Here is a 26,438-nt window from a genome sequence, read left to right on the forward strand (position 1 = left end):
TGGAAAAGATGGTAATGCTGGAGAAGGTGATGGAAGGAGAAGAAAAGGCCAATAGCACCTGAAGTGCATGGAAGTAGAACTGGAAGCCACAGAAATGGACTTGCAAAGATCGTGTGATATAGTGAGAAACAGGATGCTAGGAGAGCTTTTATCCATAGAATCACCAGGTGTTGCTATGACTTGATGCAGCATAACAGCAGCATCACCAGAGTCAGCATGTCAGAGGAGAATATTGACTGAAGGGTAATCGGAGTAGCCACATTTGAACTGTGGACTATTCAGAGGACTATCTGACCATTGATCCAGATGAATTTGCCTGGTGCTGAGCTTTGTGCTGCATCGAGCAATCTCAACACACATTGGAATCCCTTCCATTCCATCCAAAGGTCTCCCTTGTGATCATGTTCATGTTGGAAGGATGAACAAGGATCAGGAAGTGTCCACACTTTCATATCATATCAATGGGAAAGATAACTGGTTGTCAGTGGACAATCCCTGCCAATTATCTACCATCAGTTGTTCCTTTGTTGTATATGTCTATCCTGCCAGATGTTGGGTAAGAGACCGATGGTGCAGTATTCAAGCAAAGAGACCGATATAGGAATCAGGAACTATCTGGTGCAAAAGTTGCTTCTGCAATGAACTTAGTTTGGTTTATATATGTCACACCTCTCAATTTTAGCCTCTGTCATTCCTACCACCCACAGCAGAAGGAATAAAAATATTGGTTTATCGTAATGAAATTATTCTCCTTGTGAAAGAACCAGACAAATATTAAGGAGGAAGAGGAAGATTTCTGGTTGCACTAATCTGAATCTAAAATATGGATCTTTCAGTCACAAATTGAGGCTCTCACCCAGTTTTTCAGCATATAAAACAAGTTCATATCCAGCCCTTTCCCTTGAATTATTTTCCTGCCTCCTCCAGGGGGTTTCAGTTGGAACAGAAGTGTGGAATCATTGCTGCTTCACATGATTCATCCACATAACTAACTGTGGGGACTGGATCAAAGGATGCTATAAAACAGCGTGAGCATGAGCATCAGAGGATCCATAGTTGAGCAGGGCACATGCTCTCTCTTTGAAGCAGCTTCTTTGGCAGGAGCTCTGTGAGAAGACCATCCCTTCTTCCTCATCTGCGCCCAAGTATTCCACATGAATGGCTGTCTCTAGTAGGTTGGGAGCTGCGGCTCATAAGGGGTTGTGCTGAGGCAAATCTGTGACAAAAGTACTTTGGATTCATTAGTCTTGTGTGACTCCTGGGAAAACACAAGTGTGACTTTATTACTGTTTCTAAGAAACAAGGATTTAAGTTCAACTTTCAGACAAGTTCCAACTGGAAAATCCACCCTGCCTACAGACACCATTCCCTCTTTCTCTCTCACCCATTCTTCTTCTTCTTCTTCTTCTTCTTCTTCTTCTTCTTCTTCTTCTTCTTCTTCTTCTTCTTCTTCTTCTTCTTCTTCTTCTTCTTCTTCTTCTTCTTCTTCTTCTTCTTCTTCTTCTTCTTCTCCTCCTCCTCCTCCTCCTCCTCCTCCTCCTCCTCCTCCTCCTCCTCCTCCTCCTCCTTCTTCTTACCATCTCTTATAGCACATAAAAGAGACCAGCTTCATCTCCCTTGTGCATTGTCGAATGGCCTATGCTAAAGACCCTCAACCACTTCCAGAGAGAGAGAAAAAATCTTGGAAAATATGATCCTTGTAATCAGGTTAGACATTTTAATGAAAGGCTTAGGGATATTTATAGAGGGAGAAGCTCGGCTAGTCAAAGATTTATCACTTAGAGTTAGTTATACCCTGCCTTTTGACTGAAGACTCTCAGATTGTGGTTGTTTTATTTCGGTATGAGGTTTTGCATTATATTGTATTTTTTCTGTAGGGGCTGCTGAGAGAGGAAGGAAGGAAGGAAGGAAGGAAGGAAGGAAGGAAGGAAGGAAGGAAGGAAGGAAGGAAGGAAGGCAAAGATGAGACTAAATCATATGATGGAGCTATGTAGGTATGTCTAACCTACCGAAGAGAAGAATGACGTGATAACTGTCTTCCAGGTGAGGGGCTGTCACAGAGAAGAGAGAGTCAATTTGTTTTGCAAAGCACCAGAGGGAGGAAAGAAATAATGGGTGAAAGCTTTTTAAGGAGACATCCAATCTAAAATTAAGGAGAAATTTCCAGACAGTGAGAACAATTAACCATTGGAATAGCTTGCCTCCTGGGGTTGTGGTCAGTGGTGGGTTCCTCCCGGTTCGGCCCGATTCTCCCGAGCTGGTAGCGGTGACGATATGACATCACCGAACAGATTCTGCCCCCCCACCCCCCGCATTATTCTTACCTTTTATTTGGCCCCACCCCCAATCTATTGCTGCCTCTTGAGTCCCAGCTGATGGCTAGAGGGAAAAAAAACTGTTTAAACTCTTGCCATGGGGCTTCAAAAGGCCGTCCTACAGCTGATCAGTGTTAAAAGAAAACAAATGAGTGGACCAGTGCCTGCAAAAATAAATGGGTAGACCAGTGCCTGCAAAAATACATGAGTAGATTGGTACATCTCTGCAAGCAGTTAAAAGCCTGGTAGACCAGTACCTCTGCTAAATCCTAAAGAATTGTCACATGACCATCAAGCCACACCCACAAAATAAGCCACGCCCACAGAACCGGTAGTAAAAAAAATTAGAACCCACCCCTGGTTGTGGTGCTCCATCATTGGAGTTTTTCAGAAATAGACTGGACAACCATTTTACTGGGATGGTATAAAGTCTCTTGTCTTGAGCAGAGAGTTGGACTAGAAGACCTCCAAGGTCCCTTCCAGCACTTTGATTATATGTTTTGTGTAAAAAAAATGGTTATCATGTGGCACAACACCCATTATTCACAACCACTGCCCACCATTGCCCATCAATTACCAGGGCAACTCAGAGCAGAACTCAGAGCTGAAATGGAAGAGCCCGGTTCCCCTCTTGCTTGGATTTTCTCCCTGGAAAGCAGGGGTGAAAGAAGCAAAATGGGAGTGAAGCTTCGTTCTCTGAGCTTGTGGGTGAATTTCCGAGAGTTTCATTACCAGGCTAGGTAACATCTTCAGCAGAGTTTAGGGCAGTGATAGCGAACCTTTTAGGCACTGTGCCCAAGTGTGCGTGTGCGCCCAAACTGCAAGGTCTGGATGGATGTGCGCACATCCTGCTTATGCGTACACACCCCGTGCATGCGCCCACACCCCGCCCAAACTGCAAGGTGTGGGCACATGCATGCTTGCACCCTGCACATGTGCATGCCTTGCACATGGCACATCCTGTGTATATGCGCGCATCTGTGCATGCACCCGTGGCCCGCCCAAACTTCAAGGCATGGGTACATGCATGGGTGTGTGCACCCCACACATGCATGTTTGTGCCTCATGCATGCGCGGCAGAGACCCGAAGACCAGCTGGCCAGTGGGAGGTGCACGTGCATGTGCAGCAGAGACCCGAAACAGAGCTGGGGCAACAGCGCGCATGCCCACAGAGAGGGCTCTGAGTGCTACCTGTGGCATGCATGCCACAGGTTCAACATCACTGGTTTAGGGGATGAAAGAATCGAAATGCTAAAGCGCTTCGGCCAACTCAAGTAGTTGAAGCACTGAGTGGAATATTGTTGAGGGAAAGGGGTTTTGGGGTTCGAATGGACTGTGGCCCGATACGCATACAAACGCACTAGCATGGAAGTTGACTGAGGAGTCTTGAGAAAGTACTTTAATAAAAACACATAAAAACAAAACCTACAAGAAGGCATAGACAGCCCAAAAGATTCTCCTCTCAGCAAAGTCCATTTAGCTCTTATCTTCTTCCCAAGCATGGGAGACGTTCAGCGCTCTTTGTCAGCCTTCTCAGGAGCAAGGCAGTGACTCAGCTCTTTGTAGTGACTTCAGCTCTGGAGGTAGCTCTGCTCGGCATCTCTGCATCTCACGCTCTGCTCAGGATCTGCGAGGGTCTCTAGTGGCTGTAATCCTGTTGCTACTTATATACTGGCCAACTGACCATTGGAAAGTGCGGGAAACTCAGAGCCAGGACGCTGTGCTCTGATTGGCTCATTCAAAATGTTCAAACCAATCAATCAATTAATTGCAGCAACATGCTGAGAGGTTTTTTCCTCTCACAAATATGATCTGGAGCCAAATGAAGGAAAACGTGGCCTGATGGCCAGTGGTGGGATTCAGCCGGTTCGCACTGGTTCAGGGTGGCCGTCGTGGGTGGCTCATCCCGCATGTGCAGCAGAGATGGAGGATGGGGATGGGCCATGCCTTCCATGACAGCCAACCTGACCCTGGGCGAACCGGTTGTTAAATTACTTGAATCCCACCACTGATGATGACCAAGTCTGGGCACGAGTTGGAGGACTGGCAGACCTGCTCATCACTGGGACCCCTGCCGCACGAGCTGCTTCCCAATACTATTTGGGGCTCAAGGTGCAGATGGCGGGCAGAGGGCCAGAGACAAAAGAGGGCAACTCTCCGCCAAGCTCCCCACGGTGTTTCTGCGCTCAGAAACTGAGAGCAGAGAAGAGGAGGCCTGTGGAGCATTTGGAGAAACCCAGCAGCCTCTTGTGCACAGGAACTGGGAGGGGAGGGGCAGTGCTCAGCTCTGGATCCTGGGCTTCTGGACTTCCCCAGTTCTTAAATGGACTTGAAGGAGAAAGAACATGTGCTTTATCTTGGCACTTAGCAGAAGAGGTTTGGTTTGATGTGCCAAATCCATATTTCTCCTTAAGATAGGCTACGGGGGTGGGGGGTAGGAAGAAAAGAAGTCAAATAGCTGGCCAAAAAGATGGCAGACAAATTTGCTCAAAAGCCCTAAGTAATGGGCTTCCTTTGACTCAAGTGATCAATGGAGCTTCTCCGCAGGCTCTCAAATTAACACAACCTCCATCCTCCTCTCTCCGGGTCCATGTGGGACCCTCAGGATTGAACCTTCAGTGGCTCCCTACATGTCTCCCGATGTGTCCCAGCTGTTTGACTCAGCTTGGTTGAGTTTTCTTGTGCTGAGATGCTCAGTGCATTCTGTTTCTTGCAAATACCTCTATATTTACATCTGTGGAATTTCAACCAAGAAATTACTGAAAAAGGAATTAAAACAATAATACAGAATGAACAAGATAACAGGGAAACATTGTAGTTCAGAGCTATAAAGGAACACAAATGGGCCTTTAAAATAGTAATAATAAAAACCTACTGGAGAGCCATTAGAGTTGGTGTTAGTGAGACGCCATGTCAACAGCGGAATGCTTACGGCATCGCCTGTCCTCCGCACACTCAGCAGAGGGAAGGCAGATGTGGCTTAGGCAGACCATCCACGAAAGCACAATTATGTTGGCTCAGGTCAGGCAGAGACCACGGGAGCTGAGCCAAATTGCTGGTTTAGGAAGTGGGCCCTCTCATTGCCATCAGCACAGCAGACTGTCTGGGCAGGAAAAGGAAAGAGGCAGCTGCCAAGGAAGCAAGGGCACCCGAGAAGTGGGGTAGTATTGGCAGTGATTTGACACCTTCGGCTCTCCCTGTCTCCCGTTCTTTCAGCCCACTTGAAATGAGTGATACCATCTTTATTCGCCTGAAATAAATAAGTAACCACCATGAGTTCCTCACCCCCAATGTTCTTCTTCTTCTTCTTTTTTTTTTTTATTGCAAAAGTTTTACAATTACATTTTCACCCCTTTTTTCACCCCCCCACCTCCCTCCCCAAACTTCCCGTCCTCCCTAACCCTCCCTAACCCTCCCCCCCCAGACTTCCCTATTATATACTCATAACTAATAACACTGATATATATACCTGAACCCATCCCTCCCCCTACATAATTTTCCCTCTTTGTCTCTTTATATTAAAATATTTCTAATACATTGTTTTCAAATAAAAGCTATTTGATACTTTCTAATTTGGTATTTGTTCTGAACATATTCTATCCACCTTTTCCATTCCCATTCATAAGTCTCTTGTGAACAATCTTTTAAATATGCTGAAATCTTCGCCATCTCTGCAAAACTGGCCATCTTCGAAGTCCATTCCTCGATAGTAGGCAAAGCTTCATTCTTCCAATATTTACCTATCAACAATCTTGCTGCTGTTATCATATACAATATTAATTTTGTTTCATCCCGTGTAAAACCCTTAACTATGCCCAATAAAAACAATTGTGGAGAAAATTGAATTTTTTTCTTCAAAACATTCTGCATGACCCACCATATTTTTATCCAAAAAGCCTTAACTTTCCTACAGGTCCACCAAACATGATAATACGTAGCATCCAAACATTCACATCTCCAACATTTTGGCTGAACATTAGGGTACATACATGACAACTTTTTAGGATCTAAATGCCATCTATAAAACATTTTATAAAAATTTTCCCTCAGATTCTGCGACTGTGTAAATTTAACATTCTGAACCCAAATTTTTTCCCATGTTTCCAACATCACTGGTTCTTCAAAATTTTGTGCCCACTTAATCATGCAATCTTTAACTAATTCCGTTTCTGAATCCCTTTCTAGCAAAACATTATAAAGCCTTTTGATATGCATTGGACCTTTCTCTCTTATATGTCTAACCAATTCTTCCTCATGCAACATAATACCAGTTTTTTGGTCCTCTTTCCATCTCAATTGTAATTGATTATATTGTAACCAGGTTAAATTAATCCCTTCATCCAACAGTGTCTGCAATGTCTTCAGCTGCCATCTGCCCGCATCTGTAAAAAGAACCTCTTTGTATAAAAACCCCCCGAGTGACATTATATTTGTATTCCACAAGGTATGACCAAGATCCAGCCATAGCGGTATTTTATAATCCCATTTGAGTCGGTGCTTCTTCCAAACTCTCATCAAAGAGTCTCTAAGTATATGACTTTTAAATACTTTATCAACTTTGTCATCATAAAATAGGTAAGCATGCCATCCAAATTCAAGATCAAAACTTTCTGCATTCAATATTCCAGCCTTTTTACCCCCAAACCAATCACTTGTTAAAGTTAAAGCTGCTGCATCATAATATAACTGTAGGTTTGGAAGTTTAAGGCCTCCTCTTTCTGGAACATCTTGCATAATTTTCAATTTCACTCTCGGCTTTTTCTCGTTCCAGACGAACTTATTAAGTCCAGTTTGCCAGACTTTCAGTTGTTTATCACTTTTAAGCACCGGAATCATTTGAAACAAAAACAGAAATCTTGGCAAAATGTTCATCTTAACTGCTGCTATTCTTCCAAGTAAAGACAGTTGCAGCTTTTTCCAAGTCTCCATGTCTTTCTGAACCTCTCGCCACAACACCTCATAGTTATTTTGAAACAATTTCATATTTGATTCTGCAACCTGAACTCCAAGATATTTTACCTTAGGTACAATTTCAAAACCTGCCCTCCTTTCAAGCTCATGTTTACGATCTTGTGTCATGTTTTTGACTATCATTTTAGTCTTTTTTGAATTCAGTCTAAAACCTGAAACTCTACCATAGTCTTGTATAATGTCATTCATCAGGATTGTTGATTCCATTGGTTGTGATAGGGTAACCACCAGATCATCTGCAAATGCCTTTATTCTATAATCCTCTTGCCTTATCATTATGCCTTTCAAGATTTTTGAGTCCCGTATTGTATTTAGCAAGACTTCCAATGTTAAAATAAATAAAAGTGGGGACAACGGACATCCCTGTCTTGTTCCTTTTTCAATTTTAAACTCTGTCGTCAAACTTCCATTAATAATAATCTGTGCTTTTTGCTCTTGATAAATTGCTGAGATCGCCTGTGTAAATTGGTCCCCAAAGCCCATCTTTTTTAAAGTCTTTAGTAGAAAATTCCAATCCACTCTATCAAAGGCTTTCTCCGCATCCAAAAAGACCAGCACTGCAGAAATCTGTTTATTCTTATCAAGATATTCCAATAAGTCTATTACTTGCCTTACATTGTCCTTCATGTATCTGCCCTCAATAAATCCCGCTTGGTCCTCATGAATCACCTTTTGGATTACTGGCATCAACCTGTTGGCTAATACCTTCGCATAAATTTTATAGTCTGTGTTCAAAAGAGATATTGGTCTGTAGTTCTCTGGTTTTTTAGGACCAACTTGTTCCTTTGGTATCAAAGATATATAAGCAGTTGTCCAGGATGGGGGTATTTTACCCCCTTGTTGAATATTGCAAAATAAATCTCTAAGTTGTCCCACCATTTCAGCTTGTAAAGTTTTGTAATACACTGCAGTCAAACCATCCGTGCCAGGAGCTTTAGCTGTTTTTAGCTGTTTAATTGCTGCTATTATCTCCTCCTCTGTTATAAGATAATTCATTCTTTCCTTTTGTTGATCAGTAATTTTTGTAACTCTCTTATCCTTTAAATATTTTTCTATAAGTCCATTCTGCACCTCTTCTTTAGCATATAGTTTAGTATAATAATCCACAAAAGCTTCTTTAATTAATTTTTGTTGAAAAATTTCTTTCCCTCCAATATCGATACTGTCAATAATCCGCATACTTTGTTTTTTCCTCAATGTGTAGGCCAACCATCTGCCCGGTTTATTAGCATTGCAAAATGTATTATGCTTCGCGTATTGTAAACTTGTTGCAACTTGTTCCGCCATAAGCATTTGGAATTGGTCTTTCAAAAGTTTTATAGCACTTCGTATTCTTTCATCTGTTGGGTTTTTAATAAGTAACTGTTCTTTATTCTTTATTTCCATTTCCAACTCAGATCTTTTCTTTTGTCGGAACAGTCTATGTTTAGAATTCATGTAGATAAGTACCCCTCTCATATAAGCTTTACTTGCATCCCAAACAATTTCAACTGGGGTACCTTTATTCAAATTTATTTCAAAAAATTCTTTCAAATGCTTTTTAAGTTCTATTATATTTTTTTCCCCAATGTTCTTCTTATCTGTTATCTGAGATAATAAAAAGCCATCCCTAAAATATTTATTTATTTATTCAAATCCTGCAATCGTCCTTCTCAAACAATGTCTCAATTGACTATCTAATTAACTTGAAAGGAAATAACTGTTATTTGAGAAAATGCATGGTTTATTTCCAAGATTGATCGATCGATTGCTGGGTTTGTCAACCTCAGGCCAAGACAATGCTGGCTGTTTATTGAGTGGCAGAGAGAGCAATTCCTGTGATGGAGATTCCTGAAGTTAGACTTGGACAAGAGAGAGGCACCAGGACGGTCAATGCCTAGATTTATGCCGGCATCTTCAGATATTTCAATCACACTCAGATGAAAAAGCCGCCTGGGTTGGGTGATGATCGAAAGCAGCGCAGGAGGTGGGCGCTGAGGGGAGAGTTGCAATTGCTGGAATGGCAAGAACCGTCCAGATTCCTGCCCTACAAATTCTCCCCAGATGACAGGGCCAAACCTCTGTCTCTGTCTCCCCTCTGTTCCTGTTTCCAGCTGCTGCAGGATAAATCAGCCGCAATGGTAGCTCTGTCTGAGGAGGAAAGACGGTGCGTTTCCCTAAGTGCATTTTTCTTATATTCTTCATAAAGGTCACTCTCTGTTTACTGGCAAAAGAGATCAATATGGATTCATTATTTATAAAGGAGTTCACTAATCTGTAATGATTGGGAATCACAGGGCCAGGATGTTTCCCTTACACCACACTGTCTTGGAAAACAGAGGCGAGAGGAGAGGGCGCAAAACCAACTCCACACAACTCAAGGTTTCTTACTAGTCCTTGGCGGTTTTCCCTTCTTTTCAGAACCTGCAGGCGGCTGCATCATCGTTCAGACTCAGATCTACTTAGCAACCCAGTGGTAAAGAAAATAGGACCTTCCTGATGGGGAGAGCAATTGATCAATGGAACGGTTTGCCTCCGGAGTTGGGGATGCTCCATCACTGGAGATTTTCAAGGAAAGATCAGACAACGGTTTGTCTAGGATGGAATCGGCACTTGTGCCTTGGCAGTGGGTTAGACTAGAAGACCTCCAAGGTCCCTTCCAGCCTTGTGATTTCTTGATTCTTGCTTATGAATCAGAAATGTTTGTCACCTGCTCTGAATTGTAAGTGAGTAGCATGTAGGTCACCTACACTAATAGCATTAAGAATTTCCAAGGAAATTGAAGAGCGGCAGTTCCTCATTCTTCATCCCAGTAGGGATAAAAGGAGGGTTAAATTGAAATGCTAACAGCTGCCAGGAAGACCCCCCCTCCTGCTGGAAGACAAGAGCCCCAGCTTCCCCACCCTGGAGAAACCCCACCCTGGGTGCTTCGGAGAAGAGTTCTAAACTGCTCTTGCTTAGCATTGTAGTTGTTGCCAATTTAACACTCACTGCTGTTCCTTGGGATGGAGAGGCAACTGTTTGCTTAAACATTTCCATGCCTCTTATATTTATGAGACATTACTGGAACATCATCTTTACCAAATGCACTTAGTGCATTCATTTGTCTGAAAGCAGAGAAGGCTTGCCTCTTCATTTTGACTGTATTCTAGATCATGTGGTTCTGGCAAGTCATGTGGAAGGAAGGAAGGAAGGAAGGAAGGGAGGGAGGGAGGGAGGGAGAAGAGGGAGGGTGGGTGGGTTGCTTAAAAAATCCAGTGCATTCTTAAGTTTGTACTTTTACGATTCTTTCATGGAATATGACACCAAGCAACAAAGACTGTATACCAATAAAATAAAGTAAAATAAAAAGTGGACAGGTCGGCACCCTCAGTGGATGCTGCAGCAATTACCTGCTGAGCCATCCAGGAGAGGTTAATGTCTAGACAGGAGAGGACAAAGCATTGACTTCATAAAGTGAGCAGGTGGAGACAATTGGGTATTTGCAATCTACATAATAGCTGCATTGCACCTCAAGAGGCACTGGCTTATTTTGGCATTCTTCCAAGCATACATGGATAAGCATTACCTTTGGATCTTTTCTGAAATTCTTCCTGATCGATTCCATCAAGCCCCTTTGCCCAATAACCTTACCCTGTGTCCTTCTCTGCATCTGAGGCCATATCCAACAGGTATGATTGAACTGATTCCCAGGAATCAAATCATGCCCTGGGTAGGTGCTTTCCCCTGGCCTAGGATTCATCTCCCGAGGTTTATTGCAAATGAAGCGGTCCCTCTTTTGAGTTGATAGGTCACTGTGAAAATGAGATCGTTCCACTCCTTGACTCAGAACACAACAGAATAACAGAATTGGAAGGGACCTTGTAGGTCATCTAGTCCAACCCCCCCTCAAAAGCAGGAGACCCTACACCATTTCTGACAGATGGCAGTCCTGTCACTTCTTGAAAGCTTCCAGTGATGAAGCTGCCACAACTTCTGAAGGCGACTCCTGTTCCATTGGTTGATTGTTCTCAATTTTTGATTGACCTGTTTCATTTCTCGTGGTTGCAATGTTCCTTGGGGAGGAGGAGGATTTGAATACTAAGGTAAGGATAGGTGGCTTAAGGTATCACCAGCAGGAAAAGAAGCCAAACTTCCTCCTCTGTTTCCCCCCCCACAAGACAGAAAGATTTGTGGCACAAAATGAAATGAGCAGGACAAGACCCAATAATTCAGTTTTTCACTGTTTTATATTGGTTTCATCTATTTTTTATGATTTTTAATATGTTGTTTTCTTAGTCATCCAGAGTTATTTGTTTAAGCTGGACAGTCATATATATTTTTTTTAAATAATGCAAATGAGGCTTAATTAGAGGAGGTTTTTGTGATCATCTCCTAGTCAAAAAGAACAAGTTAGGAAAGGCTGGTGGGTCTCGTTCTACAGACCGGCCATCTCTTCAGGGGAAGCAATGAAGCAATGGAGACAGTTTCGCTTTTAACGGAGCTGATGATCATGGTAGGAAGTGATGCTGGTGAAGGAATCAGCTCTCCAAACTTCTCTCTGGAGGAAAGAGAAGACTTGGGATTGCCCAGGGTGTTCCTCACAGATGTTCCCCTCAAGGAGACTGTATAATGGCGATGGTTCCTCAATATTTGATGTGGACATCAGATACTAAGAAACCGTTGCCATTTTACAGCTGCTGCCACACACGGCTGGCTCCTGTCTAAGTGATCGTCCACCAGGGTGCCAAGGTCCCTCTCACAGAAACTGATTCTGAGCCAGCTTTCCCCTAATCTGTACTTGTACCTTTGGCTTTTCCTGCCTAAGTGTAAAAGTTTGCTTTTCTCCACATTAAATGTCATGTTGTTGGCTGGGGCCCATTGTTCAAGTCTGATCTTTTTGGATCCTGAGCTTGTCTTCTGGAGTGTTGGCTCTTCTTGCCAGCTTAGTCTCATCTGCAAATTTGATTCTATTAATCTAATTTTATATTATAAATATTAAAAAAAATGTTATAAATATTAATTTGAAAAGAATTTTTTTTATTTCACCACCCAGAGGTACTTTAAAGGGGAGATAGGTGGCAATAAAATTTAATAATTTAATAAGTATTTTCCTATTTTTTTCTTTTTATGTTTTCTCTTTTTCCCTTTTCTTCTTTTCCTCCCTGTACTTTCTTCTTTCCCTTTTTCATCAGTGCATTGAAGACGTTACCTAGTTTGGTAAATTTGTCCCTCAGGATTGAGGGGCAAGAAGAAAGGGGAAAGAAGTTGCAGGTTGCCCCCCTCCATTTATCCCACTTCCCTATTCTTCCTCACGGCCTGTGCACTGTTCAGTTTCCCTCCCCAGCCTCCCCCAGTTGGTGCCATCCTGTGTGTGTGTGTGCCATCCCTGAGAAAATCCTTGGCTTTTTCCTGCTCTGACACTGCCCCCCCTTCTCCCTCCAGCCGATTCTAACTCGGGTTTACTCCGGAACAAAATGGCCTCCCGCTCTCCTGCCTCCAGACCAAAACATTCAAGGCAGAAGCTTCAACTCGGGCAGGGACCACCCAGAGCAGCTGTTCTGTGCAGACGATGCCTCAGACACAAAACGTTTTGCATATCCCGAGTCCTGGGTATCGTTAATAACTATCGTGGGACATATTTTTCCAGTCTCGCTGTCAACAAAAGCTGGTTTTCTAATATTATCGGTCTCTGGTTACTGCCTAAAAATGCTACTTTTAAAAGGCAAATAGCGGCATAAAAGCGATAATTGGATTTAGGCCCTGGTTGCAGTCTGATGCTGCAAAGGATCAGGTTGGGTTTTTGTTTTCTTTTTTACATAATTTGCATAATAATAATTCCATAATAATTTGCATAAAGCAAATTATTGGGATCCATCAAAACGCGCCCACCCCCTGAAAAGAATCCTCTTGGAAGAAGCCCCTGCAAAATCTCCTCGCTTCAGAAGAGTGGATTTCAGCTGATCCTGCCTGCATTCTTCTCTGGGCTGCTTCCCACCAGGAGGCCCAGATGTTTCACATATGTCCATTTCCGCCCCTCATCTCACAACCACATAATGGCTCTTCCAGCCTTGCTTCTTCTCAAAGACGAGACCCCAGACTGCGCTGCTTAAGGAGGGTTTGCATTTAATTCCCCCAGGAAGGCAGCCCGCATCTGGTCTGGCAGCTGCCGGCCGTTTTGGAGCACAAAAATTCTACTCCAATGAGTAAAATTGCGCCAGCCTTTCGTCCCTACCCTTTATTGTTCCGTGTGCTGACTCTGCTTCTCCCTAACATTCCAGCTTAATTCAAAGAATAGCCAGAATAATTCCTTCTTTTAAAACCAACTTTATTAACTTTCAAAAAGAGGTGAAATGCAAAACAACAAGAATGGGGGGAAAAAAGGGTTGAGAAAGAGGGCATCAAGGGGAAAAAGAAGTTAAAAAGTGACAAAAAGTTTTAAAAAATACAAAAGGAGTGGCTTCTGACTTTATTCAGTAGAGATACAAATACATAATAAAAAAAACCTCTTATTCTTTTTTAGAATAACAGAGTTGGAAGGTCTTCTACTCCAATTCTATACCATCCTGGGACAAATGGTTGTCCAATCTCTTCTTAAAAGCCTCCAGTGATGAAGCGCCCACAACTTCTGGAGGCAAGTCGTTCCACTGGTTAATTGTTCTCACTGTCAGGAAATTTCTTCTTGGTTCTAGGTTGCTTTTCTCCTTCATTAGTTTCCATCTGTGGCTTCTTGTCCTGCCCTCAGGTGCTTTGGAGAATAGGTTGACCTCCCTCTTCTTTGTGGCAACCCCTTCTTTATAATTTTTTTTTTTTTAGAAAGTTAAAATACACACTCCAAACAAGAAAAAGGAAATTTTACAAAAAACAAAACACAAATTGACAAAAACATTTAAAGAAAAAAAGAGAGAAGAAAATGTGCATTAAAATGACAAAAAACAGGACGTATATACATATATTATCCCCCCCCCCAGTTGAATACTGATAAATATATTACAACAATAATTTCCTTCCCTTGCAATTCAGGCACAAAATATATAAAGGTCTACATTATTTGTGATCAGTTTGACCTGTTATACATTTCTCTTATGTGTATGTGTGTATGTGTATATGCATATGTATATGTACACACACACATACACACCCACACACACCAACAGCAAAGTTAAATTTCAAAGTCCTCTGTTAACTGGTATGTAATTAATTCATCGAAAGTCTACAACAGCTTCTTATCTGCCACATCATTATATCTGATCAATCCAGGATCAAATATTCTCATTTGTTTCAGCATCACAAATGGTGGATTTGTAACTGGCTGACAAATCATACTCAACTGTGGAATCCTCAACGGAACTACATCTACAGGGAGGGAAGTAAGCAGCGGGGTAACCCAAGGTTCTGTTTTAGGCCCAAAACTCTTCAACATGTTCATAAATGATTTAAGGTAAGGGAATAGAAGGGGAACTCATCAAATTTGCAGACAACACTAAACCAGCAGGAATAGCCAACACTCCAGAGGATAGGCTCAAGATCCAGATGGATCTCGACAGATTTGAACACTGTGCCATATCTAACAGAATGAAATCCAATGTAGAGAAGAGTAAGGTTGTGGCAGGAAAAATCAAATGTGCAAGTACAGATTAGGTGAAACCTGGCTCAATAACTATGTCCCGTGTTTTCTTTCAATCTGCTTATCCATAACACCTATAGCTAAAGCTTCTGGTTTCAATTACACATTTGTTTTTAGTATTTTCTGAATATCTGATCCCAATACGTCTTGGCATTATTACACATACCTTCACATTGATTATATTTCCAACACTTACTTGACATTCCTCTATACATCTCTGATAATTTCTCAGGTGTTAAATACCAACTAAATACCGACAAATGCTTTCAAATTGTATTTCAATAAAAATTTCAGCCATTAAACCACATATTTTCCCATTGATCAAGCATAATATATCTATTTTTTGGCCATTTAATCATACAGTCTTTAACATATTCAACCTCCCGGTTCACTTTCAACAACAGTTTATATACCTTGCCAATAAAATGTTCATTATTAGTACATAAATCCCTTTCAAAGTCTGTTTTTTTTCATCTACAAAAATCTTTTTATCCCATTTAAATCTTCTGACCATTTGTGCATAGCAATCGATTGACAAATGTGACCTTATCCGAACACTTTTCTTTGTACTTAATGTAGATTCTCTTTCAGTAAAAGTGAATAAATCAGCATAGATCAATCAAGTTTTTGTAACTCTTATTTCTCTTCTAAAAAAAGCTTCCTGGGTTGACCAAAATAATTCTTGAATGACAATTAGCACAGAAAGTGGCAGCTTATATCTGCTTTATGTAACTTATGTAAAGTTCATGTGAAGAGATAGGCAGCATATACATTTAATAAATACATAAACATAAATAAAAAGTCTGTAGAGATTCTCAGTCATCCAGGTCATGGTTGTCCCAAAGGTGCTTTTTTCAGAAGGCAACTGGACTTTCTTGTTTTTTTCTTTTGAAGACTTTTCACTTCTCATCCAAGAAGCTTCTTCAGCTGGCAACGACTCTGGCAACAACTCTCAGCTGAAGAAACTTCTTGGACGAGAAGCAAAACGTTTTCAAAGAAAAACCAGAAAGTCCAGTTGCTTCTAGAAAAAGCACCTTTGGGACAAACAAGAAGTACTGGGACAGCATTTTTTGCATCAATATGCATCGAATAATAAACTGGATGAGTTTTGAAGCAGTCGAGTAATCATAATGGCTGTTGGTTATAAGTCCTTTGAGATAAGGAAGCCCTTTGTTGTTGTTGTTTTAAAATAAATCTTCAGAAAGGAGACCTCAGTTCAAATTCTCAGCCACTGATGAATCAACCAATAGTGCGGATAATTGTTAACATCTATTTGAATAGCTGGGAAAACTTATTAGATTCACTGTTCTTTGGCCTGACATAGAGCTTAGAACATATTTCTCTTTCTTGTCACTTACCACAAGGCCGTTTTGTTGCCAGATGTGTTTTGCATATTTGTTTTCAACAGTTGTCGATGGTTTCTAATAATTTGTGCTATTTCATAAGGCCTGCGAAGCAATGTGGTGGAACATTCTGTGCAAGTAAGGTAGGAATTGCTCTGCAGCCTCAGGACCACAGCAAGCCTGGCTGCAGGGACCCCCTGTGGAGCAGAGAGCCAAATTGCATCCCTGCTCCAGGGTTAACTGGAACCAGCCGGCAAAGGCTGGGCTTCCTCTTGGCATCTGTGCACGCAGATAAGCACAGTTCTGCCAGCCCCACTAGGCGGCCCCTACCAAGGCATCAATTCCACAGGAAGGCAAAAAGAACAGAACCTTGCAAATGCTTATGCTGCGTGTCATGCTCTTCCTGGTACCTATGTGAATTAGGAAGATGTCTGCCGGCCTGAACTGCTTACAAATGGCTATTTATTGCTTGTGGACTTAAATATATATTTTATCTCTATCGTGTTGGTAATGGAGCTTCAACATCTCCATCAAGGTCCTCTCCCTTATTCCTTACACTTCCTCCCCCATCATCTTCAGCCTCCCTTCTTCTTTCCCAGAAGACTCCATGTCAAGGCCATGGGAATGAACTGTGAACATGTCGCCTTCTTCCTCTGCTCAACTCCCCTAGATCAGGGGTTCCCAATCCCTGGTCCATGGACTGGTACTGGTCCATGGCCCATTGGGAACCGGGCTGCACAAGTAGCGGGTGAGCATGCGAAGTTCCATTTGCACATCCACAGGATTAGGTTGTGTGCACAAAACCATCCCCTTCCTCCTCCCATTCCTGGCACCCACCACCGGCTACCCACCATTATTTTCTGGTCCGCGGAGCCAGAACAGTTGGAGATTGCTGTCCTAGATGACTCAACAAGCCCCGTAACAGAGCAGTACCCAGTTATTCCCCTCCCCTTGTTCCTGATCTTCAGACTGGTTTCTCCTTCCATTCTCTCTGTTTTTGCATCCTGTCCCTTTGGCCTGGCAGCCCTGATGTCCATGCAGGCAGTGTGGTTTTCCTTTCCTCCAGTGCAGTGGTGGGATTCAGCCGGGTCGCACTGGTTCAGGTGAACCAGTTGTTAAATTACTCCCCACTATCAAAGTGGATCCTGGGCACTGCGCTGCAGTGGAGAAACGGGCAACAGAGTGGCCAGCGCGAGGGAAGGAGAAGGCCACTTTCCCTCTTTCTTCTCCCTGATCCTCCTCCTTCCCTCATGTCGGCTGCTCCATTGCCCGTTTCTCCACTGCAGCGCAGCACCCAGGATCCACTTTGATAGCGGGGTATGTGTGTTGAGGCAGGAGTTCTGGAGGCCAACATGTGAGGGCAGTAGCAATAGCAATAGCACTTAGACTTATATACCACTTTACAGTGCTTTACAGTCCTCTCTAAGTGGTTTACAGAGTCAGCATATTGCCCCCAACAATCTGACTCCTCATTTTACAGACTTCAGAAGGATGGAAGGCTGAGACAACCTTGAGCCGGTCAGGATTGAACTGTTGAACTGCAGTCAGTCGGCAGTCAGGAAAAGTAGCCTGCAGTACTGCGCTCTAACCACTGTGCCACCATGGGTCTTAGTAGCCATAGGTTGCCTGAATGCAGAGACATGACAATGGAGCAATGTACCGAGTTGTAGATGTGAGCATCTAGAAACCAGCAAGACAATTAACAGAAGCCAGCATGGCTTTGTCAAAAACAGATCATGCCATACAAACCGTATTGCATTCTTTGACAAATTGGCTAAATTAGCGGACCAGCAAAAGGTTGTGAATGTAGTGGACTTCAGTAAGACATTTGACAAAGTAGGTCTTTGACAAGTGGCCTCAATGACTCTCAGAAAGAAGGCAAACAAGCACATGACTGCAAGGAATATAAATCCTTCCATCCTCCACCACTTGGTCAGAGCTGAAGAAGCTTGTTGGCTGAGAAGTGAAATGTCCTCAAAGAAAAACAAAGCCCAGTTGCCTGTTGAAAAAGCACTTTTGGGACAACTATGACCTGGATGGAATGGGATGGGATGGGATGGGATGGGATGGGATGGGATGGGATGGGATGGGATGGGATAGAATAGAATAGAATAGAATAGAATAGAATAGAATAGAATAGAATAGAATAGAATAGAATAGAATAGAATAGAATAGAATAGAATTCTTGGCCAAGTGTGATTGGACACACAAGGAATTTGTCTTGGTGCATAGGCTCTCAGTGTACATAAAAAGACAAGATACATTCGTCAAGAAATGTATCTTTCGGATGACTGAGAATCTCCATAGACAGTCACAGATTACTTCTTGGTAGGACAGAACAATGTGGGATAGACAGCGTCACCACCAGATGGATTGGTAACTATCTGACCAACTGCACTCAATGGGTAATTCTCAATGGAACTACAGCTACAGGGAGGGAAGCATAGAATGAGGTACCTCAAGGTTCTGCCTTGGGCCAAGTACTTTCAACATCTTCATAAATGGTTTAGATGAGGGGATAGAAGGGGAATTCATCAAATTTGCAGATGACACCAAGATGGGTTGGGTGGGGGAATAGCCAACATTTTAGATTCAAGATCCAGAAGGATCTCAACAGACTTGAATACTGGTCCCTATCTAATAAAATGTACAAAAGATTAGAATCATAAATGAATGCTAAATTAAAGTCTGGCGTATAAATTCTGAGAGAGTGGAATCACACTGCAACTCCCTAGAGACTAAATTTCCTAGTCTGGGTGCAGCAAAGAAGAAGGCATCTCCCACTGCAGAAAGACCAGCCTCTGAGAACAGGAGGAATCTTGAAAGAGCTGCTGCCCTTAACAGCTGGAGAAAAAAAAATATTATCTTTGCTTGCAGTTCTGTTCTTCAATCTCTCCGGACTGTTCATGACCCAATAAATGTAATTTCACCAGGATTGTTTGTCAGTAAGTAGCTCTTTCGAGTTCTTATAAACTCCCACTTGCATCATCAGTGATAGTATCTAATTGCCTCCTTTTTTGGGGGGGGGTACTTTTTCCATTGCCTTTGATAATTCTAAGCCTCAGGGCCTTCCCCAGTGACACTTTCCTTCCCATTATATGTCTAAAATACAGAAGCTTTGCTTTCATTATCAGTGCTTCCAGGGAGCAATCTGGTTTCTCTTCCTCTGGTATGGAACAATTTGTTCTTCATATAGTTCTGGCATTCTTTCTTGTATTCCCCAGCACCACAATTCAAAAATATCAATTTTATTTAATTCAGGTTTCTGATGGTCCAGCTGGCAGCCGTATTTTACACCTGGGGAAACGGTATCCTTGATAATATATACTTTTGATGTCAGTGTGATGTCTCTACTATGTTTTGATCTGTCATAGTTGGTCTCTTGAGATGCAGAATCTCTGCTTCATTACTGTTTACTGCTCTGAATTACTAAGCCCAGGAAAATAAAACTTGCAGGATGCAATCTGAGTTGGTCACCGGGACCAGAGGGTTAGTCTTCCATGATGGGCTCCAGCACGAGTCCGAAAGCTTGGAAAATTAAACCTCTGGCCTCTGTGACCAACCCAGATTGCATCCTGTAACATTATCCTGGGACACATCCTGTATATTCACCTTCATTCGTGAAAATAAAGTTTGTTCCCAGTTCACCTTTTTGTCTGATTCTTTGTGTTGGATTGGCATAGCCCGTTGCCACCTCCGTAGGCTTCTGAGCAGAAGGCTGGATTAGGCACTTTCACCTTCAACAAAAGGTCCAGGAGAAAGGCCATTTCTGCTGTGTTTGGTAGTTTTGCTTTTATAATGATGTAAACCACCCAGAGTCACCTCTGTTGATAATCTCTTAATTGGACAATCAATTAAATATGAGCCAACAGTGTGCGGCAGCAGCCAAAAAAGCCAATGTAATCCTCAATTGCATTAATAGAGGGAATGAATCAAGATCACGTGAAGTATTGTAATGGTACCACTCTATAAAGCCTTAGTAAGGCCACACCTAGATTATTGCGTCCAGTTTTGGTCACCACATTATAAAAAAAGATGTTGAGAGAGTGCAGAGAAGAGCAACACAGGTGATTGGGGGTCAGGAGGCTGAAACATATCCTCCAATCGGTTAAAGGGGAAAAGAAGAAGCTGGTATGATAGAAACAGTGAGTAGAAACGAGAGCAGCACAGGCTCTATTTTGCTTCTACTTTGCTTCCCAAGGAGGATCTGGGTTCAAATGGACCTAAGCGTGACAACTGATGGAAGGGGAGGGTGACCTTAATGGTCTCTGAGTTTGGCTCTTTTCTTGCAGCCGTTTCATTACCCAAACTAGGTAATGTTATCAGTGCTAGCAGGGAGTGGGGTTTGATCTCAGTTGATATTCTAGTGACTTGCCCTGTCAGTATTGGTGGGAGTGGTCTTGGAGGGTCTTTGGTTGGGCTGTTTACTGTTGGCTTGTTTGGCACTTCGTTGATTGGGATACTCTTTCCTTTTTTATTATTGGCCTCTTATTAATCTTAGAGAGGGGTGGGTGCCACTTACTTTTGCTACCGGTTTACAACGGGAACACGCGTGTGTGCGCTCCCGCTTCACTCATGCGTAGTGCTTCTGCACATGCGCAGAAAATCCATGATGATGTCTGGGTGGGTGGGTGGAGCCTCCTGCCTCCGTTACTATCGGTTTGCAAGATCCGGACCGAACCGGTAGCAACCCATCACTGATCTTAGAGTTAATTTATGCTCATCTTGGTGTTAATTGCTGGTGGGGATGCATTTTCGTCTTTTTGTTCCCTTTTTGACTTCTTGATTGTCTCTTTTGCACAGTATGTAGATATTATTTATGCCTGTTTGTCTATTGATGGCTACTTTGTCAGCATGTCAGGCTTCCAGACTTCTCTAGCACTTTTGTATTTGGCTTGGTCTAGGTGTCAAGTTTCTGAAAGATGCCCTAATTAATTCATGAGCCATGATCCAAACTTCAAAGGAAATATATTCATTTATTAGGACCAACATTCCGGCAATACTCGGATGCAGTTAGGACTGATCCTACGTAGATTTACGTTCCCCTATGACCCTGTCTCTCCCCTCCTCTCTGGCCATGTCATAAATCACATTCTCCAATTACCCACTTTGGCTGGCTGTGAAACCTAACGCCCTCCTTCTGATTGCGGTCAGAAAGAATATATGGAATTCACTTCGGTTCTCCCTCCCTCCTGCTCATGGCAACTTGAAAGCTTTGCAAGTTGACACTAGGATGCTCACTGTGTCCCAGCTGAACCTATGGGTAAGTCTGTCCATATGTTGTGAAATTAAAGAGTTTTCATCATGTCATCATCTGATTGCTAGTTGGCTGCTCATCTTCTGCCTTTTGACTTCCATAGTGGCTGTTGCACTCATTACACTGTATGTTGTAGATCAGGGGTCTCCAACCTTGGCAACTTTGGCAGCAAAGCTGGCTGGGGAATTCTGGGAGTTTAAGTCCTCCAGGCTTAAAGTTGCCGAGGTTGGAGACCCCTGCTGTAGATGACTCTTCTGTTTTCTCCAGGGCTGCTAGGTCTTTTGGTTTACTTAGGATATTTTGGATCCCAGGGTCTCAGCATCTTTTTTATGTTGTGGTAACCCAGACCAGTATTCCTAGTGTGGACTCACTAGTACAGTACAAAGTGATACTAGAACTTCATGTGATCTTGATTCTCTCCCTCTGTTGATGCAGCCTAAGACCACATTGGCTTTTTGGGCAGCCGCAGCACATTGCTGTCTCATACTTAAGTGGTTGTCCACTGGGACACCTAAAGACTCCTCACAGTTGCTATTGTTGAGCCAGGTACCACCTATTCTATACAGTACCTCAACAGCAGAATACCTGTGTCCATCAACAATATATAATACCTCTCCTTTTTTGATAGAATGGCTGGTGTGTCCATGGGAGTGCAGGAAATCTAGTATAATTTGACTCCAGGAAAGCAATCAACAACATTGCCCATAAGGCTCTAGTAGAGAAGATGGCAAAATGTGGACTGGACTCTGTCCAAGCCTGGATACAGAGCTGGTTGAAGAGTCATACCTAAAAAACATACATTAAAAATTCTGCATTGTGTTGGAAAAAAATATAGAACTGAGTGCTGCTGGGAACATTGTCATCCCTGTAGAAATTCAATGCATTTACAAATGACTTGAATAAGAGGCCAGGAAATATCAGTGACAAGACAAAAACAGGGCCCATTACCAAGATTCAGGACACTCTCGTCAAACCAGAAGAGTGGACAAGTGTGATTAATTTCAACAGACAAAGTCTTATATTTGAGAAGTCAGACTAAAAGGCATGAGTTCAGGATTGGAGATGCTAAACTAGGGAACAGGTCATGAGAAAAAGGTCTGTGTGTCTTGTTGGGTCACAAGGTAAGCACGGATATGTAGAATTCAAGAGAAGACATTATTCCTCTCGGTTCTTTATAGGTGAGGACCAGGGGTGAAATGCTCCTGGTTCGGACCGGATCGCCCGAGCTGGTAGCAATGGAGGCGGGTGGTTTGGAGAACCGGAAGCAAAAATCCCTGCCCCACCCCATGTCCAGCTGAGCCGCACAATCATCAGAGACTTTTTTTTTACTTTTAAAAGCATTTTTTCTTCAACCTCTTTGGCCGAAAAAATGCTTATAAAACTAAAAAAAAAGCCTCTGATGATCGCGCGACTCATCTGAGATCATCAAAGGCTTTTAAAAGAAAAAAAAACCCTTTTTTTCTTTTAAATACCTCTGCTGATCCAAGCTGAGTTACCTGATCGGCAGAGGCATTTAAAAGAAAAAAAGCTTCTGCCGATCAGGCAACTCAGCTGGGATCGTCAGAGCCTTTTGAAAGCATTGTTTTACAACCTCTTCACCGAAGAGGTTGTAGAAAAAATGGTTTTAAAAGTAAAAGAAAAAAATTGGCCACGCCCACCCAGTCACATTACCTCCCCCCCAGCCACACCCACAGAACTGGTAGTAACAAATTTTAGATTTCACCACTGCTGCCAGGACATATCCAGAGTATCACACCCACATCTGGAAACCACATATTAGGAAGGACGTCGCCAAACAGAAAGACGTCCAAAGGAAAGTGACTCAGATGATAAACTCAGGAAAGAAAAACTTGAGAGGAACAGTGAGAGGCGTTGGGTACGATCAGACAGGTGAAGAGAAAACTGTGGGGAGATATGTAAAATGCTGTTTCCTACGGAGGCACTAAGTGCACCTCCATTAAATGCAATTCTGTTTAGAAGTACGGATGAAAGAAACAGCACAGGGATCTTTGGTTGAAGTTCAAATTTTCCAAGTTTAATTTTCATCCCAAGTAAAAAATTCCCCCGGAGGATCTGCCAGCATTTTGAAATGGAAAGTACAAACTTTGATTTACTTCTTGAAGTTAATTCACATTTTGATGAGTGGTAGAAGTTGGGGGGAGCCGATTCCTCAGTATTCTGCTGTTACCTGAAGGTCAGCCTATTCAGAATCTCCCGAGAGATGCCGGCCTTTTCTTGTTCTATCTGGGCTTGAATTTCATAAACAGGAAGTCAAAGGAAGTTCTCGTTGTGCTCTAATTTAGACTCCCACCAGATTCAGAATCTAATTTTTCCATGTTTTCATTGCTCTGACTTTGGTATTGTCATCCTTTTGAAACAAGAAGCATCAACTATGAGTATTAATACTACCTTTATTGTAAAGTTACAGTAACAGAATCTTACAAATCAGAAATTCTGGTTTTCCTTTTCCCTCTCCCTCCCTGCATTTCCTCCTCTGCCCTCCTCCCCTCCCCCTCCTCTTCCCCCCTCCTCCTCCCCATCTCCCCTCTCTCCTCAAGATAAATGAAAGGTGAACTTTGGGAGCAGAGTTGCTTTCTTCAATCCAAGAAAAAAAGTGCCTTTTCTCATTCTCTAGTCTCTAAATCAGAAATTATTTAGCGGCTGAATTCACCTTCCTAATGAACCTAGGTGGAATGGAGAAGGCACATTCTAGAACTGAGCATTAGTTCATTACAGTCCTGGATCAAAGAAATAATATAGAAGTAATAACAATTAAAAAGCTTTTCAAACCTAGCGTTATGTGCTGCCATTGTGGTTAATGGCCAGTGGAACATTAGCATACTTGCTGTGGACTGTATAGTTCTCACCAATTGTGCCAGTGTATAAATGAAGTCGTAGGAGAGAGGTTTTATTTTGGGGGGCCTACACCGTGGTGATACAGATGGTGAAACATCACTGGTTCTCCATCCTTATTGCATCTGATGATAGCCCCCCCCCATGCCCTGTTTAGGGTGACCTGTTCCCTATTGGTGGGAATGGCCCGACTCTCGAGGATCGTATCCAGATAGTGTATTCTTACTATCTGGCAGACAACGTCACTCAGATTTGCTCAGAGTTGGACTCCAATTGGGCAAATCCTAATGAGTTGCTAGGGAACAGCCTTATCATGTCGTCTCAACTGAGTTTGCTTCTGTTATGCCCAAGGAAGAGGGCAAGACCCTTTGGTCTGTTAGTCCAGCCACTGTTTGTTAGATGCTGACCTCCTCACTGGGTTATTAAGGCAACCCTAGAGGTCCACCATCTCTGGTTGGGTCACAGAAGCCCAGAGATTGGTACTTTTTGCCTGCCTGCTATCCTCTCCAGCTCTTATTCCAGTCTTTGTCAGCAACCATTCCAAAAAATGCCCTCATACATCCTGATCCTCGCTTACAAGGAGCAGTTATTTGTAAACACAAATGCATTAACAAGCCGGCAAGCACCCCCATGAAAATTTAATGCTGAAGAGACCCACATCTCCTTCTCTTTAATGGATACTCATCCTATTATGTCTCTGCTTGTATGAGCGGCTTCCTTTTTGGGAGAACATAAATTCAGGTCCCCTGTGAGGAGCAGAGGAAGCTACTGAGCCGGTGGTTCAATCATCTCAGAATTGGAGGAAGCCATGTGGAGTTGAAAGCACCAAGTCTTTCCTGCCCTCCTCTGGCCCTCAGCATCCAGCACTGGCCTCTCCGGTTTCTAGCCTGGTGCCTCGACCACTAGGCCAAGCTGCCTCTCGAACAGATTTGCAAACAAAAAATCCCTTGCATTTCTTAACATTCAGACCAAATTTGTCCTGCTGTCATATCCTGAGCCTTATCATAATCAGTTATGATACAGGTAGTTCCAACTTAATGAACAGAATAGGCAGAAACGAGTGGGTAGAGGCTGCCAGACGAATCTAATTTTGGTTTACAGGATGGAAAATATACTTAATACCAGTGGTGGGATTCAAATTTTTTTACTACCGGTTCTGTGGGCGTGGCTTTGTGGGCGTGGCATGGCTTTGTGGGTGTAGCTTTGTGGGCGTGGCAGGGGAAGGATACTGCAAAATCCCCATTTCCTCCTGATCAGCTGGGACTCGGGAGGCAGAGAATAGATGGGGGTGGGGCCAGTCAGAATCTTTACTACCAATTCTCTGAACTACTCAAAATTTCCGCTACCGGTTCTCCAGAACTGGTCAGAACCTGCTGAAACCCACCTCTGCTTAACACGAATAACAGATGATTACAGTAAATATTTTACTGTATTTCAGTGAAGCTTCGGATTAGATTAGATTAGAATTCTTTATTGGCCAAGTGTGAATGGACACATAAGGAATTTGTCTTTGGTGCATATGCTCTCAGTGTACATAAAAAGAAAAGATACATTTGTTAAGAATCATAAGGTACAACACTTCATAAGTTGTGGGGGCTCCATCACTGGAAGTTTTTAAGAAGAGACTGAACAGCCACTTTTCCGAAATGGTTTAGGGCCGTGATGGCGAACCTGCCACAGGTGGCACACGGAGCCATATTGGTGGGCACGCCAGCGTTGCCTTAGTTCAGCTCCAGCGCGATGTGCGTGCTGGCCAGCTGATTTTTTGGGCCCACCAGAAGCCAGCAAATGGGCCATTTCCAGCCTCAGGAGGGCCTCCCAGGGGTGGGAAGGCTGTTTTCGTCCTCCCTATGGTCCTAGAAAGTCTCTGGAGCCTGGGGAGGGCAAAAAAATGGGCCTACCGGGCCCACCGTGCCAAAAGCAGGGGGCGCACAGGGGATCACGTGCACATGTATGGGGGCATGCATTGAATTATGGGTGTGGGCACACATGTGCGTGACCCGCCCGCACTCCCCCTAATTTTTGGCACACAACAGCAAAAGGATTTGCCGTCACTGGAATAGGGTCTCCTGCTCAAGACCTCCAAGGTTCCTTTCAACTTTGTTATTATGGTT

At 43.0% G+C, this 26,438-nt stretch overlaps 1 long non-coding RNA gene across 4 annotated transcripts in view; it reads right to left on the reverse strand.

Annotated features, from left to right (window-relative positions):
* The window catches only part of LOC132711909 (uncharacterized), a 104,175-nt gene that overhangs the window by 28,629 nt on the left and 49,108 nt on the right, over window positions 1-26,438 (reverse strand). The window contains exons 4-5 of one of the 4 annotated variants that reach the window (XR_015729722.1): window positions 23,586-23,839; window positions 21,884-22,257 (exon numbers count right to left, since the gene is read on the reverse strand). The exons of 1 other annotated variant lie outside the window; for it this stretch is intronic. This is a non-coding gene — a long non-coding RNA (uncharacterized LOC132711909). Of the gene's footprint in view, window positions 1-21,883; window positions 22,258-23,277; window positions 23,840-26,438 lie in introns of those variants that run through there. 2 more of the 4 variants (XR_015729721.1, XR_015729720.1) reach the window with 2 other exon arrangements.

Source organism: Pantherophis guttatus, chromosome 12, assembly GCF_059756535.1.
Source record: "Pantherophis guttatus breed Tessera chromosome 12, ASM5975653v1, whole genome shotgun sequence".
Taxonomy (NCBI): domain Eukaryota; kingdom Metazoa; phylum Chordata; class Lepidosauria; order Squamata; family Colubridae; genus Pantherophis; species Pantherophis guttatus.